The sequence below is a fragment of the Pristiophorus japonicus genome, chromosome 18 (assembly GCF_044704955.1).
Source record: "Pristiophorus japonicus isolate sPriJap1 chromosome 18, sPriJap1.hap1, whole genome shotgun sequence".
In the NCBI taxonomy this organism is placed as follows: domain Eukaryota; kingdom Metazoa; phylum Chordata; class Chondrichthyes; family Pristiophoridae; genus Pristiophorus; species Pristiophorus japonicus.
Genome location: NC_091994.1, coordinates 111680645 through 111705729, shown reverse-complemented (window position 1 = coordinate 111705729; position 25085 = coordinate 111680645). Strand labels below are relative to the sequence as shown.

General features: G+C 48.9%; 1 pseudogene; it reads right to left on the bottom strand.

Annotated features, from left to right (window-relative positions):
* Positions 1-1492: 1492 nt before the first annotated feature.
* Positions 1493-1611, bottom strand: LOC139229395 (5S ribosomal RNA; annotated as a pseudogene).
* Positions 1612-25085: the final 23474 nt, after the last annotated feature.

The window sequence follows — 25085 nt, the reverse complement described above, 5'->3', positions numbered from 1 at the left end:
AGGTGTAGAAGGAAGATTGCCATGAGACAAAGTGCCTTTCACTGTAAATTAAAGAGGAGCTTGGCTATCACTTTATTGATATGCAGCCAATTTTGTCCACAAACCTTTGATATAAATGTAACGTAGGCTTTCCGGCCTTGACTTTACGCTCACCTGTTACACACACTACAGTGCCCTTGCATCCAGAATAAAAGGTTTAAAGTGTCTGATTGGGGCCAGCAAAGAAGAAAGACTTGCATTTATATAGCACCTTTCACGACCACCGGATGTCTCAAAGCACTTTACAGTCAATGAAGTACTTTTGGAGTGTAGTCACTGTTGTAATGTGGGAAACGTGACAGCCAATTTACACACAGCAATCTCCCACAAACAGCAATGTGATGATGACCAGATAACCTGTTTTTTTATGTTAGTTGAGGGATAAATATTGGCCCCAGGACACCCCCCTGCTCTTCTTCAAAATAGTGCCATGGGATCTTTTACATCCACCTGAGAGCAGATGGGGCCTTAGTTTAATGCCTCATCCAAAAGACGGCACCTCCGACAGTGCAGCACTCCCTCAGCACTGCACTGGGAGTGTCAGCCTAGATTTTTGTGCTCAAGTCCCTGGAGTGGGATTGGTAACCCACAGCCTGCTGACTCAGAGGCAAGTATGCTGCCCACTGAACCACAGACGACACTGTAGAGAAAATCTTCTCCAACAGATTTATTTTGGGTTAAATTTAGAGTCCGCGCATAACCATGGATGGAAGTGATTCTGGGCTCCAGCGTTCGAGTCTGCCAGTCATTTTGAGATAACAATGGTACCAATAACAACGCCCATCCCCTCACTCATAATTGGCAGAGCCCCCTCCCCTGAGCTAATTTTGCCCCAACCTGTCCAGTGTCTATGGGCTGAATCCTAACCAGCAAATACAGGTGGGTTGGGGTCGGGTAACATGTTAAACCTTTAAAAATATTAAGCCCCAACCCCAACCTGCCTCCAATCCGCCCACTTCCGGTTTAACGGAGGCCGGACACGGGCAAGCAGCCAACCCACTCCCAGGAGGGGGTTCGGCCAATTAAGTATCCTAATGAGGCTGGCAGTATCTGCTTTAATCTGCTTTGCAAGTATAACTCGGGTTTCCCAGGCCTCGGGAAATCTGGCAGCTAAAGGGAGGCAAGGCCAGCTTCGGGGAAAAGATATAATGGTCCTCCCCACCCCCACCCCTGGCTCCCCAAGTTCCCCTACCATCAGTCGGGGATGCACCCACAACCCTCACAACTCTTTTGGAGTAAACAAAATCAACATTAAATCAAGTGCCCCCCGATCTGGGGGTCACTCCAAACACTTTTCACGTGCCCTTTTTTTTAATGGTGATTTTTGGGGTTTTTTGGGGGGTTTTTTGGGCACTAAAATCATAATTTTTTCCAAGTGCCCCCTATAAAAGGGGAGGGGGACACTAAAACTGGCATTTAAAATAAATTAGACTTTAAAACATATAAAATCAAAAGCCTACTGCACCTGGTATTCCCAGGCAGTCTGCTATCCAAGTACTAACCAGGCCTGACTCTGCTTAGTTTCCAAGATCATACAAGATCGGGCGTTTTCAGACTAGTGTGGCTGTAGGTCCCACAACCCTCACATTCCCACGGGCAGCAGCAGGTGAGTTAATTGTGGCTGCAGCCTCCTCCAAGTGCTCCCTGCCTGATTGGAAGCCAAGCCAGCCAATCCGGGCGGGGAATCCGTCAAAGTAAAACTACACATGCTATGAAAGCAAAACTCCGCAGCATGTGGCAAAAGCCGACAGGAACCCCACCCCCCGTGGCCCTCCCACCCCTCCCCCCCGCGGCTCCCTGCCACTTCGCACTCCTCACAGCTTCCCCCCACCCCCCCCCACGGCTCCCCCCCCATCCCTGCCCCCCGCCCCGTCAAGTTTCAGCCCGATAGAACTAAATGAATGTATATATAACCACACACTTAACTCGATCACAATGCTAAGCCTTTATATTGCCGAAAGTAGCAAAAAAAGATTAAGAAGATGATCCATGCCGATCAGCCAATCAGCCATTTCTTTCTCACTTGACTGGTTAATGCCAAACTCGATATAATGTAATGGTTTGCAATTGATTCTAAGATATCGCTTTCACAAGATAGAACCAGAGTATTGGATGGCCATGGTCGATCTTGGCTTGTTGTCATCAAGAGCATGAACTTTTCAAGGAGCGTGCGGCAAACCAGTCCCACCCACCCTTTCCCTCAACCACTGTCTGTCCACCTGTGACAGGGACTGTGGCTCTCGTATTGGACTGTTCAGCCACCTAAGAACTCACTTCAGGAGTGGAAGCAAGTCTTCCTCGATTCCGAGGGGCTGCCTATGATGATGATGATGATGATAGCTTGTTTATAAGAGCGACACAGATGATGGTACAATGTGCAGGAACATTGTTCACAGTAACCAAACACAAAATCGTATGCAGAACAAATAATTTTGGAAATGCTGAGAGGAGCTGATGACTGCTGGATGGACCACCGCCTAATCCGATCCATCATTGACTTCAACATAGCCCCAAAGCGAAGGGGACAGCAGAAGCAGTGTCACAAAAAAGTCAATGCCGGGGCACTTAAGGACCCAGCTAAGAGAGCTTTACAGCCAGCGCCTCACAGCTAACCTGGCGTGCCTTGATGACCCTGAGGCACAGAATGCCCACAGCGCTTGGTCTGCCCTCCAGGCCTCCATAACCAGTGCCTGTGAAGAGACACTCGGTCACTCAACCAGGAAACACCAGGACTGGTTTGATGAGAATGATCAGGAGATTCAAGAGCTAATAGATTGCAAGCGCAGGGCATTTCTGAGCCTTAAACAACAACCCAACTCTGGAGCAGCAAACCAGCATTACAGATGGCTAAAGGCTAAGGTCCAACAAAAAACCCAGGATCTAAACAACAGGTGGTGGATGGAGAAAGCACAGGAGAAACAGCAGCTGGCCGACAGCCATGATGTGCGAGGATTCTTCATCGCAGTCAAGGCCACCTACGGACCAAACACCCAAGGCCCCACCCCACTGCTGGCCATGAACGGGGAAACACTCATCAAGGACACCAAGGCAGTCAGGGCCCGCTGGAAGGAGCACTTCGACGATCTCCTCAATTAAGACACTGCCTTTGACTCGAGTGTTCTCGACTCCATTCCACAGCATGCTACCCGCCACCACCTCAGTGAGACCCCAACACTGCATGAGGTAGAAAAAGCCATAAAACAGCTAAAACAACAAGGCTACGGGAAACATAGCAACATAGAAACATAAAAAATAGGTGCAGGGGTAGGCCATTCAGCCCTTCTAGCCTGCATCACCATTCAATGAGTTCATGGCTGAACATGCAACTTCAGTACCCCATTCCTGCTTTCTCGCCATACCCCTTGATCCCCTTAGTAGTAAGAACTTCTTCTAACTCCTTCTTGAATATATTTAGTGAATTGGCCTCAACAACTTTCTGTGGTAGAGAATTCCACAGGTTCACCACTCTCTGGGTGAAGAAGTTTCTCCTCATTTCGGTCCTAAATGGTTCACCCCTTATCCTTAGACTGTGACCCCTGGTTCTGGACTTCCCCAACATTGGGAACATTCTTCCTGCATCTAACCTGTCTGAATCCATCAGAATTTTAAACGTTTCTATGAGGTCCCCTCTCATTCATCTGAACTCCAGTGAATACAAGCCCAGTTGATCCAATCTTTCTTGATAGGTCAGTCCCGCCATCCCGGGAATCAGTCTGGTGAACCTTCGCTGCACTCCCTCAATAGCAAGAATGTCCTTCCTCAAGTTAGGAGACAAACTGTACACAATACTCCAGGTGTGGCCTCACCAACGCCTTGTACAACTGTAGCAACATCTCTCTGCCCCTGTATTCAAATCCCCTCGCTATGAAGGCCAACATGCCATTTGCTTTCTTAACTGCCTGCATGCCAACTTTCAATGACTGATGTACCATGACACCCAGGTCTCGTTGCACCTCCCCTTTTCCGAATCTGTCACCATTCAGATAATAGTCTGTCTCTCTGTTTTTACCACCAAAGTGGATAACCTCACATTTATCCACATTATACTTCATCTGCCATGCATTTGCCCACTCACCTAACCTATCCAAGTCACTCTGCAGCCTCATAGCATCCTCCTCGCAGCTCACACTGCCACCCAACTTAGTGTCATCCGCAAATTTGGAGATACTACATTTAATCCCCTCGTCTAAATCATTAATGTACAATGTAAACAGCTGGGGCCCCAGCACAGAACCTTGCAGTACCCCACTAGTCACTGCCTGCCATTCTGAGCAGATGGAATCCCTGCTGAGGTGCTAAAGTATGGTGGAGAGGCGCTGTTGGTACAGATACATGACCTCATCTCCCTCATCTGGAGGGAGGAGAGCATGCCGGGAGATCTCAGAGATGCAGTGATCGTGAACATCTTTAAAAAAGGGGACAAGTCCAACTGCGGCAACTACAGAGGAATCTCTCTGCTATCAGCCACTGGAAAGTTGTCGCTAGAGTCCTCCTCAACCATCTTCTCCCCGTGACCGAGGAGCTCCTCCCGGAGTCACAGTGCGGATTTCGTTCCCTCCGAGGCACAACGGACATGATTTTTGCAGCGCGACAGCTGCAGGAAAAATGCAGGGAGCAGCGCCAGCCCTTATACATGGCCTTCTTCGACCTTACAAAGGCCTTTGACATTGTCAACGCGAGGGTCTATGGAGCGTCCTCCTCCATTTCAGGTGCCCCCAAAAGTAGGTCACCATCCTCCGCCTGCTCCACGATGACATGCAGGTCGTGATCCTTACCAACGGATCCATCACAGACCCAATCCACGTCCGGACCGGGGTCAAACAGGGCTGCGTCATCGCCCCAACCTTCTTCTCAATCTTCCTCGCTGCCATGCTCCACCTCACAGTCAGCAAGCTCCACGCTGGAATGGAACTAAACTACAGAACCAGTGGGAACCTGTTCAACCTGCGCCGTCTCCTGGCCAGGTCCAAGACCACCACCACCTCTGTCGTCAAGCTACAGTACGCAGACGACGCCTGCACCTGTGCACACACACAGACTGAATTCCAGGAAATAGTCGACATATTTCCCAGGCGGTCATTACGGGCGCACGTCCAGACTCACCGATCGGGCAAAAGGTCAAACTCGGGCCGTTGTCGCGACCAGGGGCGTTGCACACCCGGCGCAGCTCTTCCCGGCGATGCTGCTCTGCGCTGCTGCAAATCCCAAACGGAGGATTGCCACGGGACGCTGGAGACCTCACCGCCACCTTTCACGCCGCTCCAGAGCGCAAAGGACCGGAAAATAAGTATTCGAGGCACAGCACTGGAACAAGAAATCTTGAAGCGTTTCAAGGAGGATCGAGGCAGGTCAACAAATGGGACTCGGGGTTAATAGAAATGCATTAGGGGAATTTTTGTTTTTATTCATTCCTGGGATGTGGGCGTCGCTGTCAAGGCCGGCATTTATTATTTTTTTTTTTTTTAAATTCGTAGCCAATCGTTCCAATTCTTTGTCAAATCACAAACGCCAGAGGTCACCTTGCACATGCCAAGGATCACTCTGCGCCAATGCTCTTAGCCAAAAGGCCTAGAGCCACTACACCGTTCCTGGAAGTACTGCAATACCAGGTTCTTGCCATGGAGGTGGATGGGTCAGGTCCCCCACACACCTCAAGGCCGGCATTTATTGCCCATTCCTAACTGCCCCGTGAGAAGGTGGTGGTGAGCCGCCTTCTTGAACCGCTGCAGTCTGTGTGGTGAAGGTGCTCCCACAGTACTGTTAGGGAGGGAGTTCCAGGATTTTGACCCAGTGACTATGGAGAGTATTCCATCACACACCTGACTTGTGCCTTGTAGATGGTGGAAAGGCTTTGCGGAGTCAGGAGTGGAGACAGTCGCCACAGAATACCCAGCCTCTGACCTGCTCTTGTGGCCACAGTATTTATGTGGCTGGTCCAGTTAAGTTTCTGGTCAATGGTAACTCCCAGGATGTTGATGGGGGATTCAGCGATGGTAATGCCGTTGAATGTCAAGGGGCGGTGGTTAGACTCTCGCTTGTTGAAGATGGTCATTGCCTGGCACTTGTGTGGTGCGAATATTACTTGCCACTTATCAGCCCAAGCCTGAATGTTGTCCAGGTCTTGCTGCATTATCTGAGGAGTTGCGAATGGAATTTGAACACTGTGCAGTCATCAGCAAACATCCCCACTTCTGACCTCATGATGGAAGGAAGGTCAATGATGAAGCAGCTGAAGATGTTTGGGCCTAGGACATAGTCTGAGGAACTCCTGCAGCGATGACCTGGGCGGAGGGGATTAGGTTCCAATAACCACAACCATCTTCCTTTGTGCTGGGTATGACTCCAGCCAGTGGAGAGTTTTCCCCCTGATTCCCATTGACCTCAATTTTACTCGGGCTCCTTGATACCACACTCGGTCAAATGCTGCCTTGATATCAGGGGCATTCACTCTCACCTCACCTCTGGAATTCAGCTCTTCTGTCCATGTTTGGACCAAGGCTGTAACGAGGTCTGGAGCCGAGTGGTCGTGGCGGAACCCAAACTGTGGATGGATGGATTGGACGGGCCGAAGGTCTTGCCTGCAGCTGCACTATCTTATCAATGGCACGTGACTCCACGACCAGTTTTGACAAGGAGCAGAACTGAGACACACAGTGCAATGAAACAAAGCGTGCTCATGAACTATATTTTGTTAGAGTAAACATGGCTTAATTAATTTTCAGGAAGTAAAGAGTTGAAAGCCCCGTGTAATCTATCAATCTATTAACGTTAGTACCTGGACAGCATCGTTTCGATGGGACATGAATCATTACAAAGTAAGCACACATGTGATCTGTGCAGTGACACGTGTGGACGGTTTCATTACATTTGGCGGTATGCTGTATTTTATATTTTTGTCTGTAAATAAGGAAACATATACCTTTTAATTTAAATATTTATTTTCAGCCTTGCATGGCTCTATAGTCAGACTTATATATATAATAGTTTACGTTTAAATCAGTCGCTTGCTGTTTACTGCCAACACCCAGAAAGCAAAATTCTTTACGGTGCAATAACACTCACTGATAATAAGGCATGTCAAATGTTAACAATTAGATCTTAATCAAAGCCAGCTCACAAGTCAGCTCTTTCATCCCAGTACTTCATAGACATGCAAACAATAAGGCACAAAGCACTCCTCCACAGACACAAATGTGCAAGCCTGTCAGTTGAGAAAGAGAAACTATTCCCCAGACGGTTAAAGCTACACTCCCACTTGGTTCTGTTAAAGCCGCACGCTCCTTCCGCTGCCTGCATTTGGTTTCTGCATTCTCGCGGCGATGAGACTCTAGGTGCTCAGCGCCATTTGGGATTCTCTTCCTCCACTTAGGGCAGTCTTTGGCCAGGGACTCCCAGGTGTCGGTGGGGATGTTGCACTTTATCAGGGAGGCTTTGAGGGTGTCCTTGTAACGTTTCCTCTGCCCACCTGGGGCTCATTTGCCGTGTAGAAGTTCCGAGTGGAGTGCTTTGCTTTAGGAGTCTCGTGTTTTTAGCTAACAGTCTCTTATGTGGAACCTTATCGAATGTTTTCTGGAAGTCCATATAAACTGCATCCATAGATACTGCCCTGTCTACTACGTTAGTCACTTCCTCCAAAAATTCAGTTAGATTTGTTGGGCATGACCCCCCCCCCCCCCCTTTCTAAATCCACGCTGGCTCTCTCTAATCAGTTCACATTTCTCCAAGTGCTCAGTCTCTCTGTCCTTAATTATAGATTACAATAACTTCTCCACAACAGCTGTGCGACTAACAGGTCTATCCTTTCCTGCTTTCTGTCTCGCACCTTTCTTGAATTATGGAGTTGCATTTGCAATTTTCCGATCCAAAGGAACAATTCCTGAATCGAGAGAGGTTTACGGCTGAAGCATCTGCAATTTGCTCAGCTTCTCCCTGTAAAACCCCGGGGCGCAAACCATTCGGCCTGGAGATTTGACCATCCTCCGTGCAAGCTGAGTATCTTTTAAATGGCAAAAAGTTAGGAATGTTGGAGGTCCAAAGAGATTAAGGGCTCCAGATCACTAAAATGTAATGGTCAGGTACAAACAATAATTGAAAAGGCTAATGGAAAGTTAGTCTTTATAACCCAAGGGCTGGAATATAAAGGGGAGAAAGTTGTGCGACAGCTGTACAAAGCCCTGGTTAGACCACATCTGGGGCACTGTGTACAGGTCTGGGCCCCGCATTTTAGAAAGGATATATCGGCCTTGGAAGGAGGCAGCGCAGATTCACCAGACTGTTACCAGGGCTCCAAGGGTTATTATGAGGAGAGATTACACACACTAGACTTGTATGTCAGATCAGCCATGATCTTATTGAATGGCGGAGCAGGCTCGAGGGGCCGAATGGCCGACTCTTGCTCCTATTTCTTGTGTTCTTATGCATTCCCTGGAATATAGAAGATTAAGGGGCGATTTGATGAGGCTTTAGGATTTTGAAAGGAATTGATAAGGTAAATAGAGAGCAACATTTTCTGCTTGTGGGGGAGTCTAAGGGATTTTAAGGGACAACATCTTAAAATAGATAGATTTTTAGATACTAAGGGAATAAAGGGATATGGGGATAGGTCAGGAAAGTGGAGTTGAGGTAGAAGATCAGCCATGATCTTATTGAATGGCAGAACAAGCTTGAGGGGCCGTATGGCCTATGCCTGTTCCTATTTCTTATATTCTCATGTTCTTATTAAAATCAGAGCCAGGCCATTCAGGAGAAAGGTTAGGAAACAATTCTTCACACAAAGGGTGCCAGACGTGTGGAACTCTCTCCCACAAAAAGCAGTAGGTACCTGCTCAAATAATAGTTTGAAGTGTGGGCTGGAGAGATTTTTGTTAGCCGAGGTTGTTATGTCCTTGGATGCTCTGATAATGACTCCACAAGGCAATGTGCTGTACTTGAACTGTAGTGACCTTAGTCCTTTATTGATAACTCCAGAGTGAGGATCACACCTGGTAGCCTGCCTTTTATACTAGGCCAGGCACACCTGTACAGGTAACCTACAAGTCTCCCACTGCTGTGCCCTCTGGTGGCACACCTTGTGATAGTACAGTAGCCATGTAGGATACATGACATCACTCTCCTCTAAGCCTTTAGTGCAAATCGTCTCTGCATTGACTGTGTTCTGGGCTTAGCTCTATCTGGTTGACCCTTGGCAGGTCGTTTCAATCTTGGGTGAGTGGTTGGTGCAGTAGAGTGTTGGTGGTTGCTGTTTGTGTGTGTCCCTGACCACTCCATTCTCCAGCCCCGCCCCCACCGCCCCCCCACATATAGATTGTGCCGGAGGCTCATTATATTCATATACATTCAAGTTCAGAAAAACAAGTTTGCATTACATTACATTTGTGGTTCCGTTGTGAGACAAATATGTTAGACTGGTGAGATACATTATCGATGCGGTGACCGGTGCGTGAGGACAAACTAGCTCCAGAGCTGCTGGATAGTGTCCCTGCAGTCAGGTGGTGGCATGGTGCCCAGTGCTGGCACTGTTGAGGAGGATGACTCATCAGGGGAGGGCAGCAGCAGCCAAGTTCATGGCACTGTGAGTGGCTCTGCGGCACAGGAGGGCAGGAAAAAGAGTGGGAGAGCTATAGTGAAAGGGGATTCGATAGTAAGGGGAATAGATAGGCGTTTCTGCGGCCACAACAGAGACTTCAGAATGGAATGTTGCCTCCCTGGTGCAAGGGTCAAAGATGTCTCGGAGCAGGTGCAGGACATTCTAAAAAGGGAGGGTGAACAGCCAGTTGTCGTGGTGCATATAGGTTCCAACGACCTAGGTAAAAAACGGGATGGCGTCCTACGAGACGAATTTAGGGAGCTAGGAGTTAAATTAAAAAATAGGACCTCAAAAGTAGTAATCTCAGGATTGCTACCAGTGCCAGAGTAGGAATCGCAGGGTAGCTCAGATGAATACGTGGCTTGAGGAGTGGTGCAGCAGGGAGGGATTCAAATTCCTGGGGCATTGGAACCGGTTCTGGGGGAGGTGGGACCAGTACAAACCGGACGGTCTGCACCTGGGCAGGACCAGAACCAATGTTCTAGGGGCAGTGTTTGATAGTGCTGTTGGGGAGGAGTCAAACTAATATGGCAGGGGGATGGGAACCTATGCAGGGAGACAGAGGGAAATAAAATGGAGTTAGAAGCAAATGATAGAAAGGAGAATACTAAAAGTGGAGGGCAGAGAAACCCAAGGCAAAAAACAAAAAGGTCCACATTACAGCAAAATTCTAAAGGGGCAAAGTGTGTTAAGACAAGCCTGAAGGCTCTGTGCCTCAATGCGAGGAGTATTCGGCATAAGGTGGACGGATTAACTGCGCAGATAGCAGTTAACGGATACGATGTAGTTGGCATCACGGAGACATGGCTCCAGGGTGACCAAGGCTGGGAACTCAACATCCAAGGGTATTCAACATTTAGGCAGAGAGGAAAAGGAGGTGGGGTAGTGTTGCTGGTTAAAGAGGAAATTAATGCAATTGTAAGGAAGGACATTAGCTTGGATGATGTGGAATCGGTATGGGTGGAGCTACGGAATACCAAAGGGCAGAAAACGCTAATGGGAGTTGTGTACAGACCACCAAACAGTAGTAGTGAGGTTGGGGACAGCATCAAACAAGAAATAAGGGATGTGTGCAATAAAGGTACAGCAGTTATCATGGGTGACTTTAATCTACATATTGATTGGGTGAACCAAACTGGTAGCAATGCGGTGGAGGAGAATTTCCTGGAGTGTATTTCTAGACCAATATGTCAAGGAACCAACCAGAGAACTGGCCATCCTAGACTGGGTGATGTGTAATGAGAAGGGACTAATTAGCAATCTTGTTGTGCGAGGTCCCTTGGGGAAGAGTGACCATAATATAGTAGAATTCTTTATTAAGATGGAGAGTGACAAAGTTAATTCAGAAACTAGGGTCCTGAACTTAAGGAAAGGTAACTTTGACGGTATGAGGCGCGAAGTGGCTAGATTAGACTGGCAAATGATGCTTAAAGGGTTGATGGTGGATAGACAATGGCAAACCTTTAAATATCATATGGATGAACTTCAACAATCGTACATCCCTGTCTGGAGTAAAAATAAAATGGGGAAGGTGGCTCAACCGTGGCTAACAAGGGAAATTAAGGATAATGTTAAATCCAAAGAAGAGGCATATAAATTGGCCAGAAAAAGCAGGAAACCTGAGAACTGGGAGAAATTTAGAATTCAGCAGAGGGCAAAGAGTTTAATTAAGAGGGGGAAAATAGAGTATGAGAAGAAGCTTGCCGGGAACATAAAAACTGACTGCAAAAGCTTCTATAGATATGTGAAGAGAAAAAAATTGGTGAAGACAAACGATTTGGGTGAATTTATAATGGGGAACAAAGAAATGGCAGACCAATTGAACAAATACTTTGGTTCTGTCTTCACGAAGGAGGACACAAGTAATCTTCTGGATGTACTAGGGGACCGAGGGTCTAGTGAGAAGGAGGAACTGAAGGATATCCTTATTAGGTGGGAAATTGTGTTCGGGAAATTGATGGGATTGAAGGCTGATAAATCCCCAGGGTACTTAAGGAAGTGGCCCTAGAAATAGTGGATGCATTTGTGATCATTTTCCAACAGTGTATTGACTCTGGATCAGTTCCTATGGACTGGAGGGTTACTAATGTAACACCACTTTTTTTAAAAGGGAGGGAGAGAGAAAACGGGTAATTATAGACCGGTTAGCCTGACATCAGTAGTGGGGAAAATGTTGGACTCAATCATTAAGGATGAAATAGCAGCGCATTTGGAAAGCAGTGACAGGATTGGTCCAAGTCAGCATGGATTTATGAAAGGGAAATCATGCTTGACAAATTTTCTGGAATTTTTTGAGGATGCAACTAGTAGAGTGGACAAGGGAGAACCAGTGGATGTGGTGTATTTGGACTTTCAAAAGGCTTTTGACAAGGTCCCACACAAGAGATTGGTGTGCAAAATCAAAGCACATGGTATTGGGGTAATGTACTAACGTGGATAGAGAACTGGTTGGCAGACAGGAAGCAGAGTGTCGGGATAAACGGGTCCTTTTCAGAATGGCAGCCAGTGACCAGTGGAGTGCCGCAGGGCTCAGTGCTGGGACCCCAGTTCTTTACAATATATATTAATGATTTAAATGATGGAATTGAGTGTAATATCTCCAAGTTTGCAGATGACACTAAACTGGGTGGCGGTGTGAGCTGTGAGGAGAATGCTAAGAGGCTGCAGGGTGACTTGGACAGGTTAGGCGAGTGGGCAAATACATGGCAGATGCAGTATAATGTGGATAAATATGAGCTTATCCATTTTGGGGGCAAAAGCACGAAGGCAGAATATTATCTGAATGGCGGCAGATTAGGAAAAGGGGAGGTGCAGCGAGACCTGGGTGTCATGGTACATCAGTCATTGAAAGTTGGCATGCAGGTACAGCAGGCGGTGAAGAAGGCAAATGGTATGTTGGCCTTCATAGCTACGGGATTTGAGTATAAGAGCAGGGAAGTCTTACTGCAGTTGTACAGGGCCTTAGTGAGGCCTCACCTGGAATATTGTGTTCAGTTTTGGTCTCCTAATCTGAGGAAGGACGTTCTTGCTATTGAGGGAGTGCAGCGAAGGTTCACCAGACTGATTCCCGGGATGGCTGGACTGACATATGAGGAGAGACTGGATCAACTGGCTTTTATACACTGGAGTTTAAAAGGATGAGAGGGGATATCATAGAAACATATAAGATTCTGACGGGACTGGACAGGTTAGATGCGGGAAGAATGTTCCCGATGTTGGGGAAGTCCAGAACCAGGGGACACAGTCTTAGGATAAGGGGTAGGCCATTTAGGACTGAGATGAGGAGAAACTTCTTCACTCAGAGTTGTTAACCTGTGGAATTCCCTGCCGCAGAGAGTTGTTGATGCCAGTTCATTGGATATATTCAAGAGGGAGTTAGATATGACCCTTATGGCTAAAGGGGATCAAGGGGTTTGGAGAGAAAGCAGGAAATCGGTAATGAGGGAAGGATCAGCCACGATCTTATTGAATGGCGGTGCAGACTCGAAGGGCCGAATGGCCTACTCCTGTACCTATTTTCTATGTTTCTATGTAAGCCAGTTGGCTCAGTTGCCTGCACTTGGGGGTGTTGCCGTGGTCGCTAGTGTCGGGCAGGTTCACAGATGCCTGTGACCTCCCTGTCCTTTCTTTGTGCCCCGGGTCACTGCTGATCCCTGAGAAGCTGTCGTCTAGCAGTGCACAGGGAACTGCTGACTCGCTAGCCTTGGCGATGTTTGGTTTGGGATCCTGGCTGGTCCCAGTCCCCTTTGGTGGGACTGTAGCGGGTGACCCTTCGTTTCCGGGTATGACCTTGGTGGCGATGGGGTCTGGGGGCTGCGCCTTAGCACAGTTTGCTCTTTCAGGCTTGTGACGGTTGATGCCATCGGATGTCTGAGAGGCGGAGCCGATCAGGGGCAGGGTATCAATACTGGTGCCTTTGCCCTCCTGAGATCGCTTGCTCTGCAGCTCGCATGTATTGGCTGCTTGTGGCCACACTCCATGGTGCATAACTCTGGTCCCGGGGACGCAGGCTACAGCGTTGGGTAGCTTGCTGGACTTGTGTGCTCCCGATGGGTGTCTGCCCGCTGCATTGGCTGTGTGCAGTTGAAATCCTACATCGCACAATGTTTCATTACTTATTGTGATACTCTGTAGCTCCGATCGCGATCGCGCGATTTTTCCTTGCTGGTTGCATGTACACAATTCTGATCATCAGTTACACATTTAACTCTAACTCACAGTTGCTATTACATTGCTTGAGTGTGTGGAACAGTCCCTTTAATTATCGTGGGTTGCAGGCCTCCTTTAACAGAGCCTTGCTATCTTTACCCCAATCCTCTTCTTCACGGTGCCACGTGTTGCTCCATCAGCATTGCACCTCGTGGTCTGGCCGCCGTCATCTTTTTCTTCAGCGCCTCACCTCGTGGTTTGGGCGCCATCTTTTCTCCATCCACGATGTCGACTGCGGTGATCCTCTGCTCCCCGGGTTCTGCCACCGAAGCTGGGAAGTCTCCTTTGGATCCGATTTTCTTCCTCGAGTCCTGCCACTGGAGCCTGGAAGGTGTGTTCAGGTCGTCCCAGCTGGATCATTTCTATGCAGTCGTGCTGGGCCATCTGTGTCTCGGGTGCTGTGCTGGTCTGCTCTCTGGTGCCGGGTCCACCCTCAAGTGAGGACTTGTTTTGCCTCCGAGCGCGGAGGACATCGATCGCTGGAGAGGTGAAGTCTTCACACTTTCAATGGATCTTCTCCATCCACGTTCTTCCGAGTAGCGTTGGTCCATCACCTGCAACAATCCACAGAGGTAACTTGTGCACCGCGCCATTATGGAGTACCTTAAAATCTGCACTACCAACGACTGGGATAAGTTTATCGGTGTAGGTGCGCAGCTTTGCCTGAACCAGGACCAACTTGGGTTGTTCAGCTTGATTGTCCCATAGCCAATCAAAGGCTTCTTGATTCATTACTGACTGGCTCGCCCCTGTGTCCACTTCCATGAAGACTGGAATGCCATCTATCTCGAATTCCATCCTCAACGGGGAACACTCGGTGGTGCAGATAAACATGCTATATACCTCGTAGTGGGGCTGAGCTGCCTCTCTGCCTATCGTTTCATAATCCGCACTGGATTCATGGCCATCTGCAGACTCTTCATCGACACAGTGAGTCATATTTCTCTTACACATTTGCTGGAGGTGGCCCTTTGTGCTGCAGCCTTTGCATACATAGTCTTTAAAGCGGCACTGGTGAGCCCTGCGATACCCTCCACAACGCCAGCATGGAGCTACTCGATTAACCCCCCTCGACGGACTCTGAGTTAAGAGACTTGGGGGCCTGTCCTCTCTCCCCTGAGAGGGTTCGCGTTCTACAGTCCAGCCTCTAAAAGGCGGCACTCGGTGCACAGTACCTGCCGGGTTTGAGTCCTGAGGGTGAACCGCAGGTCGAGGTTGTGAATGCCTGGCTCACAGAGATGACCTTCTGCAGTGTGACTGTGGTATCCGCCGACAGTAGCTTATGAAGAAGGCCCTCATGGCCGATTCCAATGACAAAAGTGTCCTGCAGCACTTCGTTGAGGTGGTTGCCGAAATCACACGTTGCCGTCAGCCTCCTGAGGTCTGCGGCGTATTTCGTGATTTCCTGGCCTTCGGTGGGTGTAGAATCGGTGTCTGGCTGTGAGGATGCTCTCCTTGGGCTTGAGTTGCTCACGGATCAGGGTTACGAGCTCCTCGTATGTCTTGTTCGCTGTCTTCGCTGGTGGCAGCAAGTCCTTAACGAGGCCATAGACGGTGGGCCCACAACTGGTTAGCAGGATAGCTCTGTGCTTATCAGCCGGTGTGGCCAGGTCGTCTCCTGACAGGTCGTTGGCTGTAAAGAAATGGTCGAGCCTCTCCACAAAGGTGTCCCAATCATCACCATTGGTGAACTGCTGCAACGTACCAAGGGTAGCCACTTTCGCATGAAAGTCCGTAATCTCGTTGCCAATTGTTGTGTCTTTGGATGCTCTAATAATGACTCCACGAGGCAATGTGTTGTATTTGAACTGTAGTGACCTTAGTCCTTTATTTGTTAACTCCAGAGTGAGGATCACACCTGGTGGCCTGCCTTTTATACTAGGCCAGGCACACCTGTACAGGTAACCTACAAGTCTCCCACTGCTGTGCCCTCTGGTGGCACACCTTGTGATGGTACTAACAGTAGCCATGTATGATACATGACAGAGGGTATTAAGGGATATGGAGCAAGGTGGGTGTATGGAGTTAGAATGCAGATCAGCTGTGATCTCATTGACTGGCGGAGCAGGCTCGAGGGGCCGAATGGCTGACTCCTGCTCCTATGAAAACTAATCAGGGGGAAAAATGATATTTTACCGATTTGGCAGCATCTAACCTGCTGGTATTACTTTTCAACCATACAACAAACTGGGGGCAGGAGCAAGCTAATGCAATAGGTTGCCAAATCTCAACGGGACCTGGGGCTGATGGAGCGTCTGACTGCCCCAAACATGGCCCGAGCTGTGCGAAAGGCGGCACAGAGGAAGAACTTCTCATGCGAGGAATTTCCGTGGCCCCAGCCTCAGTACTGAACCCAGTGTACAGGTTCTCACAGCAGGACTCCAGCTCCTCCTGGCTTCACATAAACACAAGTGAAAAAAAAAAGAAGTTAACTCACTTTTTTTATCGGCGGTCCCTTTAAGGATCACTGGTTAGGCCGAGAAAAACTGAGAGGAACACGCCCGAGACACGGTCCACACAGGTGTTGCTGAATTTGGGAGTGGGCTCTTAACATAGGCAGCGGGACACCAGATTAGCATAATCAAGGGACTGATATGGCTCAGTGGGCAGCACCCTCGCCTCTGAGCCAGAAGGTTGTGGGTTCAAGTCCCACTCCAGGGACGAGCACGTAAGTCTAGGCCGACACTCCCAGTGCGGTGCTGACGGAGCGTTACACTGTCGGGGGTGCCGTCTTTTGGATGAGAGGTTAAACCGAGGCCCCGTCTGCTCTCTCAGGTGGAATTAAAAGATCCCATGGCACTATTTTGAAGAAGAGCAGGGGAGTTATCCCCAGTGTCCTAGGCCAATATTTATCCCTCAATCAACATAACAAAAAACGATTATCTGGTCATTATCACAATGTTGTTTGTGGGAGCTTGCTGTGCGCAAATTGGCTGCTGCGTTTCCCACATTACAACAGTGACTACACTCCAAAAAATTCTTCATTGGCTGTAAAGCCCTTTGAGACGTCCGGTGATTGTGAAAGGCGCTATATAAATGCAAGTCTTTCTTTCAAACGGCCTGTTGGAGGCAGGAGCCCTGGACAGCTGGAAGTCACCAGCCCAATCCCAGGGGTGATCCAGCGCGAGACATCAGGCCTGGAAATCGGTCCGCGGATGCTCATTTTTCCACCTAAAAGCACAGATGCAAGGGGAGCCAATTACTCCGCCACATTCTGCCAATTGATGTGAAGGCCAAGACTGAAATCCCAGGAGCAAGGAGGTAAGGTCGGGGGAGAAAAAAAACAATGGACAAGGATAAGCGAAAGATCAGCTGACCCGAAGTGAAATCGGGAAGAGCCGGTGTTTGTAGGCCGGAACCAGGGCCTAAATCCAAAAGTTTATCTGAATTTTACATAACCTAGAACTGCTTTGGAAACCTTTCACTTCATAAATCTCACTCAGCAAAGCATTACTCCCAAGTGGCCGATTAGAATAGCAGCCCAAAGGCTTGTGAAGACATGTACAAAGATGGAGTATTTTATGTAGTAAAATATTTTAATTTAGAAAATTAGAATGGGTTTGTAATAAATCAATGTATTAATTGTAAAGAAAACTCTGGGAGAAAATTGTATGGCTTGAAAGTGATTGTTTTTTAAAAAAAACCTAGCAGCGATTGGCGACCAGCTAAAAGCACAGACACTGGGAGGTACAGGAGGGTCGATACTTAACGTTGAGTGACTGACCCGGCCTCATTAAAATGCGGCAACAAACGGCTGTCCGGATGCAGCTCACCGGATAGAGGCCGCCGACATCGAGCCGGATCAAGGTCGCCGATATCGAGCCGGTGCGGCAGCCAGCAAAGCAATTTGCGGGGGTGGGGGCTGCGATCATGGGGGGTGGGGGTCCCGTGCAATGTTCCCCGGATTTTATCTCTGGGCTGCGCGGCCCCTTTAATTGGTTGCACACTCATTCAAGAATCTGCGCATGCGTGATTTTTTTTCCAATATAAAAGCCGTCTCTCCGGCTGGACCCCCGGAGCGCTGCGCAGAATGGGGAAGAAAGACTTGCATTTATATAGCGCCTTTCATGACTACCGGACGTCTCAAAGTGCTTTACAGCCAATGAAGTACTTTTGGAGTGTAGTCACTGTTGTAATGTGGGAAACGCAGCAGCCAATTTGCGCACAGCAAGCTCCCACACACAGCAACGTGATAATGACCAGATCATCTGTTTTAATGATGTTGATTGGGGGATAAATATTGGCCAGGACACTGGGGATAACTCCCCAGTTCTTCTTCGATATAGTGCCATGGGATCTTTTACATCGAATGAGAGCAGTCGTGGCCTCAATTTAACATCTCATCCGAAAAACGTCACCTCTGACAGTGCGGCACTCCCTCAGCACTGCACTGGGAGTGTCAGCCTGGATTTTTTTTGAGCTCAAGTCCCTGGAGTGCATTGGTCCCATGATGGTTACAGCCCGGATTGTGATTGTGGGCCCCACAGCAGCACTCTTGCTCTTCCGCCGCCCTCCCCAAAATAATTCCACGCTTACCTCTGCCGGGCCTCCTCCGTTTCCTTGCCCGTGGATTAGGTCCCACCTAAAGTGGCAATTGGGGTCCTACTCACGCTTGGACACAGGCAGAAAGAAAGACAGACGGAAAATCTTGCATTTCTACAGTGCTTTTCACGACCCTCAGACCGTCCCAAAGTGTTTTACAGTCAATGGAGTACTTTTGGAGTGTGGTCACTTTTTGCAAGGTAGGAAACTCGGCAACCAATTTGTGCACAGCAAGCTCCCACAAACAACAATGTGTTGATGACCAGAGGAGGCTGTTGATGCTGCTTTGTGCGACCCACTACCTTTCCCATGGCAGCCAGGGGAAGCTGCGGCAAGATCGGAGGGAAATCCGCTGGAGGCCCGAGCCCCATCTCCCCCCCGCTGACATTCATTACTCGGTAATCGGTGAGAGAGTTGCCAGTGGTGGATCAGGTGGGGGAAGGGGAGAGGGAATTCCCGGTTCAGGCGGTGCGGCGGCAGGATAGGACCTGCATCATCCGCCACTCTCTGCCGTGATCCCTCCCAATTTTGGGCAGGACTGTGAAGGAAGAGTTCCTCCCTATCTATCAGTCCAGTACTATGCATCAGTTCCACCCAAGTGCAAAGAGAACACCTTGTTTCCGTGGAGCCTTATCCCAGTATGGTCTCCCAGTAACAAGTACATTTCCATGCCAATTTCGGAACACTGCATTTTCCAGTCTATTTTTCTGTATCGATTTCCTGTATGCGTCCATTGTGCAGTTTGTCCCGCAGGTTAGGCTGCACCTACAGCTTTGTGTTGTGAACAATAACTTGGCTTCGATCAGTTGTATGTTCCGTTCTCTGCCAACTTTTAGCGGCCGAAATTCATACCACCCGCATTGAGGCGGTGCGGGCCGCTACCTTTAGCGCCGGGCGATGTCTACCGCCTCAAAGTGGGATATTCAGTTGTTTTGCCACAAGAGGAGAGTGGAGCACTGAGGGGAGCATTCCACACTCCTCCACGGGCGCTAACGTAGCGATAGCACAGGAGGCCGACTCAATGTTTTTGCCGCAAGGATCCCGACGCCTGAAGGTGAAAAAGAAAATCTTGGTGAAGGTGTCAATGAGCTACACCCACACTTCACCACCGCTGCAACAAATAAATAGAAGTTTAACAACTTAAATTTCAGCCCTTCCCTTGCACTGTGGACGATATCGCTCGGGGATCGTCACTGGGCCGTCTGCTTTCCCCGGCCGGTCTCAGCGCTACCGCAGGCGGGAGAGTGAATTTAGCAAACGCGGGACTACGGGGGCATGGCACAGTCGGTGATGTCACACAGTGGGCGGGGCTACAGGGGCGTGACACACTCTGTGGCGTCACCCAGTGGGCGGGGCTACAGGGGCGTGGCACACTCGGTGATGTCACCTAGTGGGCGGGGCTAGCGAGCGCAGCGCAACTGTCAGCGCCACCGCTAAACACTCACTGAAGTCCCCGGTGGGCGCTGACAGCATGGCGCTCGGGGGGTGGGGAGAGGGGGAGGTGTTTAGCGATCCCTTACCACCCCTCTCTGGTGCTAACGGGTGGCACTAAACAGCCGAATTTCTAGAGTTCATTCTTTTGGCCAATCATGTTTTGTACCAACTTTTTGAATTCACCTTGAAACGTGCGCTTCTCCAGAAGCTGCTGGCGATATTAGAATGTGGCACGATGTTTGGGCTGGAGCCCCATGGGGAGTTGGACTTGCACCTGGAGTTGGCTGGAGAGGGACACCTGGATCTGGAGTTGGCTGGAGAGAGACACCTGGATCTGGAGTTGGCTGGAGAGGGACACCTGGATCTGGAGTTGGCTGGAGAGGGACACCTGAATCTGGAGTTGGCTGGAGAGGGACACCTGGATCTGGAGTTGGCTGGAGAGAGACACCTGGATCTGGAGTTGGCTGGAGAGGGACACCTGGATCTGGAGTTGGCTGGAGAGGGACACCTGGATCTGGAGTTGGCTGGAGAGGGACATCTGGATCTGGAGTTGGCTGGAGAGGGACCCTGGATCTGGAGTTGGCTGGAGAGGGACCCTGGATCTGGAGTTGGCTGGAGAGGGACACCTGGATCTGCATCTTGAAGGGGAGTGGGACCTGTGAGGGGGATGGGTCTGAGGAAAAAATCTATAAAGTATTTTATAAACTAAATTAAAAATGGATTTTATCAATGAGGAATGCAGTTATTATTTCTTATGCAGGCTCCATATGCTATTTGGTGTAAGCACCAGGCACGTACTGCGATTCCTTATTCTCACTTCTCTACTTGCATTTATATAGCACCTTTCATGACCACCGGACGTCCCAAAGTGCTTTACAGCCAATGAAGTACTTTTGGAGTGTAGTCACTGTTGTAATGTAGGAAACGCGGCAGCCAATTTGCACACAGCAAGCTCCCACAAACAGCAACATGATAATGGCCAGATAATCTGTTTTTTTAGTGATGTTGATTGAGGGACAAATATTGGGCAGGACACCGGGGAGAAGTTCCCTGCTCTTCTTCAAAATAGTGCCATGGGATCTTTTAACATCTCATCTGAAAGACAGCACCTCCAACAGTGCAGGACTCCCTCAGCACTGCACTGGGATTGTCAGCCTAGACTTTTGTGCTCAAGTCTCTGAAGTGGGACTTGAACCCACAACCTTCTGACTCCGAGGCAAGTGTGCTGCCCACTGAGCCACGGCTGACACCTCGGTTGGTCTTCCCCTGTCTTCGGCTTATTGTTAACAAGCTTCGGCCTGGGTTTTTGTCCCTGTTTCTGAGGCTGTTCCTTCACTCACTGGGCCCTGTCCCATTCACCACAGTGGCTTAAGGTCCTCTGTTTGCTGAGGGAGTCTCAGACTCTAGGCCACAGGAGAGACCTGCATGGCCCACAGTTAATCATCACTCCTGACTCATCTGTTGAGTCCAGTAACGCTGCCGCTTCCTGAAAAAACATGATCAGAAAACAAAGGCAGAAATGAGAGATTGCGACTCTGTTAAATCACAGCTAAGTGATGATCGTGCCCCAGGAGCCAAGGCGATGGCAACCAATCTTCAGATTGGCTGAGGTGCCGAAAATTAACATGACCCAGCACTGAAGGCGGCTCACCACCACCTTCTCAAGGCCAATTAGGGACGGGCAATAAATGCCGGCCTTGCCAGCGATGCCCACATCCCGAGAATTAATTATTGATTGACTATGGCCACCCACATAGAATGGCAGAAGAAAATGCCACAGTAACTCTCTGGAGCAGAACAAGCACTTTATATTCAAAGCACTTCGCTCCACAGTCACCTTTGAACAGCCTTCCCTTGAGCTGTCCAAGTCTGTTGCTGTTCAGGTGAATGTGAATCTGGTCAGCAAATAGAACGGCAGCATAACACAGTGAATGTATTTTAGCATCTTTCTCAGGGCAATAACAGCAGGTCAAAGTTCCTGTAATTCAATTCTCAGCAAAGTGTCACTTTGCACATCAGCAGGTTTGAGTAAGTAACACTTGGACATCACTTTCCCTGTCCATACCGCCTCCTGAATACTTAATGCTGGTATTCAGCAAAGTGTGCAGATTCACGTTAGCATGTGAAGTGTATTCTAAAACAGTTACACCTCAGCAGGAGTATCCCATTTCAGCAAGGTTGCGTTTCAGGTAGTTCCGACTGTGACTCGTGAGGTTCCAGCGACCTCTGCACTCTCAAACCTCCCTCTCCTCCTCCTTCTCCATCACATACCGAATAATGGCTGCTGTAATCATGACGCTGGTCAGATACCTCCTGTGCACTTATTCATTGCTCTCCCGCTACTCACAATTCTTTGCCTTTATTATCGTCATTAATACCAGGTCCGGTGTGGCATGACGTTTTCGCCGTTTGTTGTGCCTTCACAGCGGTGCATCAGTTTTTCATTAATGCACAGCAACAAATGATTAGCAGCTCGCATGTAGTGAAGACGCTTCACATAGGGGAAAAAATGATGATAGGCGAAAGAAAGAAAGATTTGCATTTATACAGCGCCTTTCACAAACACAGCCAATGAAGTACTTTTGGAGTGTAGTCACTGTTGTAATGTGGGAAACACGGCAGCCAATTTGCAGCAAGCAGCATCAAATGAAGACCGGGGAGGGGGAGAGGGGTGTTTCCCGATCTAAGCAAGCCTATTGCACATGCTCAGGCCTGGGTGTGGTTCATACTAGGTCGTCGACACTGGGGAGAGAGACACCAAAGAAGCTTGTCCTGCTGTTTTGAGCTTCTTGCAAAGGAGCACAGGGGCAATACTGACAATGCCGTACCTTCTGCATGATGGTGCTGCAGAGGAGACAATTTATTCGACATCATCACATGAGGAACCTCAGAGCACGTAGGATGATGGGCAGGAGGCCTTACCCACGTGGGGTATATCGAGACTGGCATTCATACCTGCACCTGAGTGATGCAGAGTGTGTCAGAAGGCTGCGTTTCCGCAAAGAAGTTGTAACCGAGATCTGAGTGTTAGCAAAAGCAGACCTGCAACCTAGAAGCATTTGAGCACTGCTTTGTCAGTTGAAGTGAAGCTGCACTTTCATTCTATGCATCTGGAATGTTCCAGGCCACAACTGGGGATGTGTGAGTCATCTCTTAACATGCAACACATGTCTCCATTCGGCAGGTGACTGCTGTATTATATGCCCGGAGGAATAACTACATAAAGTTCCCATGACTGCCTAGGCAATGCGTGACAGAGTTGTGGGCTTCTCCAGGATTGCTGGCTTCCCAAAGGTACAGGACTGCATTGATTGTACCCACATTGCCATGCAAGCACCTTTGGAGGATTCTGAGATGTACAGAAACAGAAAAGGCTTCCACTCTGTTAATGTGCAGCTCGTGTGTGATGACATGCATCGCATCATGTCAGTTGATGCAAGATACCCTGGGAGCACCCATGATGCGTTCATCCTACACGAGAGTGCTATATCTGCCATGTTTCAGCAGCAGTCAGAAGGGCAGAGCTGGCTACTGGGAGACAAAGGGTACGGCCTCCCCACCTGGCTCATGATGCCCCTACACGTAACCCGGACCGAAGCTGACCGGGAATGCAATGTGTCGCACATTGCGATGGGCAGCATAATAGAGAGGGCCATTGGCATCTTGAAACAGCGTTTCCAATGCCTGGACCATTCTGGAGGCTACTTGTAAATACACCCCTGAGATTGTCAGTCAGTTCACTGTTGTATGCTGCATGCTGCATAACTTAGCCATCATGAGGCTGCAGCAGCTGGGTGCCACCTGAGAGTGGCTGATGATGAGGAGGAAGATGCAAAGGATGAGGAGGAGGAGGAGGACGAGGAAGCCATGCAACTACCTGAACCTGGAGCACGACGGTGGAGGAGGGCGGGCCCTCATGCCTCTTTAACGATTGCTCAAGCCTCGTGCCAGCAGCTCATCCGTGAACGCTTTACTGCCTGAACGCTCAGCAGCAACTATTCCACATGGACCATGTTTACTGTTTGGACCTGTTCTGTACTGTTGTGTTGTGTTAATGGAGCAAATAATGGAAATTATTCTTCTTTACTTCAAAAAGTTGAGTTAATAATGGAACAAATAATAGAAATGATTCAGTTATAATTTAAAATATATTGTATTCAAAAGTTTAACACTTGTTTGTACTTAACTTAACTTTAATAAAAATATTCTTGTATCAAACTTTAAAGTTTTCAGTGAAGATCACTTACAAACTTTAAGATCACTTACAAACTTTTAAACTTGTAAATTTACATAACTTACAAAAAACTTTTAATTTGAGAACAGTTACAACACTTGTATTCACTGGAGTTCAGAAGAATGAGGGGACCTCATAGAAACGTTTAAAATTCTGACGGGTTTAGACAGATTAGATGCAGGAAGAATGTTCCCAATGTTGGGGAAGTCCAGAACCAGGGGTCACAGTCTAAGGATAAGGGGTAAGCCATTTAGGACCGAGATGAGGAGAAACTTCTTCACCCAGAGAGTGGTGAACCTGTGGAATTCTCTACCACAGAAAGTTGTTGAGGCCAATTCACTAAATATATTCAAAAAGGAGTTAGATGTAGTCCTTACTACTAGGGGGATCAAGGGGTATGGCGAGAAAGCAGGAAGGGGGTACTGAAGTTTCATGTTCAGCCATGAACTCATTGAATGGCGGTGCAGGCTAGAAGGGCTGAATGGCCTGCTCCTGCACCTATTTTCTATGTTTCTATGTTTCTATGTAACAACAACAGCAGCAGCAAAGAAAGGCAGCACCCATCTCTCCTCCACCTTATTCTCAGACCGCCCGCTGAGCTTGGTCTTGTTGACTCGACCCCTGCCCGTAGGCGGTGATGCAGTGTTTCTTGGGTTGGTACCAAGCTTATTCTTTCGAACATCTCGGGTAATGCGCACTTCTTGATGGGGAGGGTGGTGATGGCGGGGGCTGGGGAGGGGGCAGGCGGCAATGTGGAGGGCCCGGCTTGGGGCTCTTCAGAGGCTGGTGTGGGGATTGGAGTAAGAGTGGCAGTTGATTCTGTCAATGGGCGCAGGGTCTGAGCGTGTTCCCTTATTGCAGCAGCTAACTCCAACATTCCCTCCCTCATGTTCCCGGACAGTGTTCCTGTTTCTCGTGAGAGTGTCATTACTTTTCCTGACAGTCCTGATACCTCATCATCCACCCCACTGATGGTGTCCAGGAGTGATCGCGTAAGGTCAATGCTCTCCCCACTCGTTGCCATCATGTGAACCACATCTG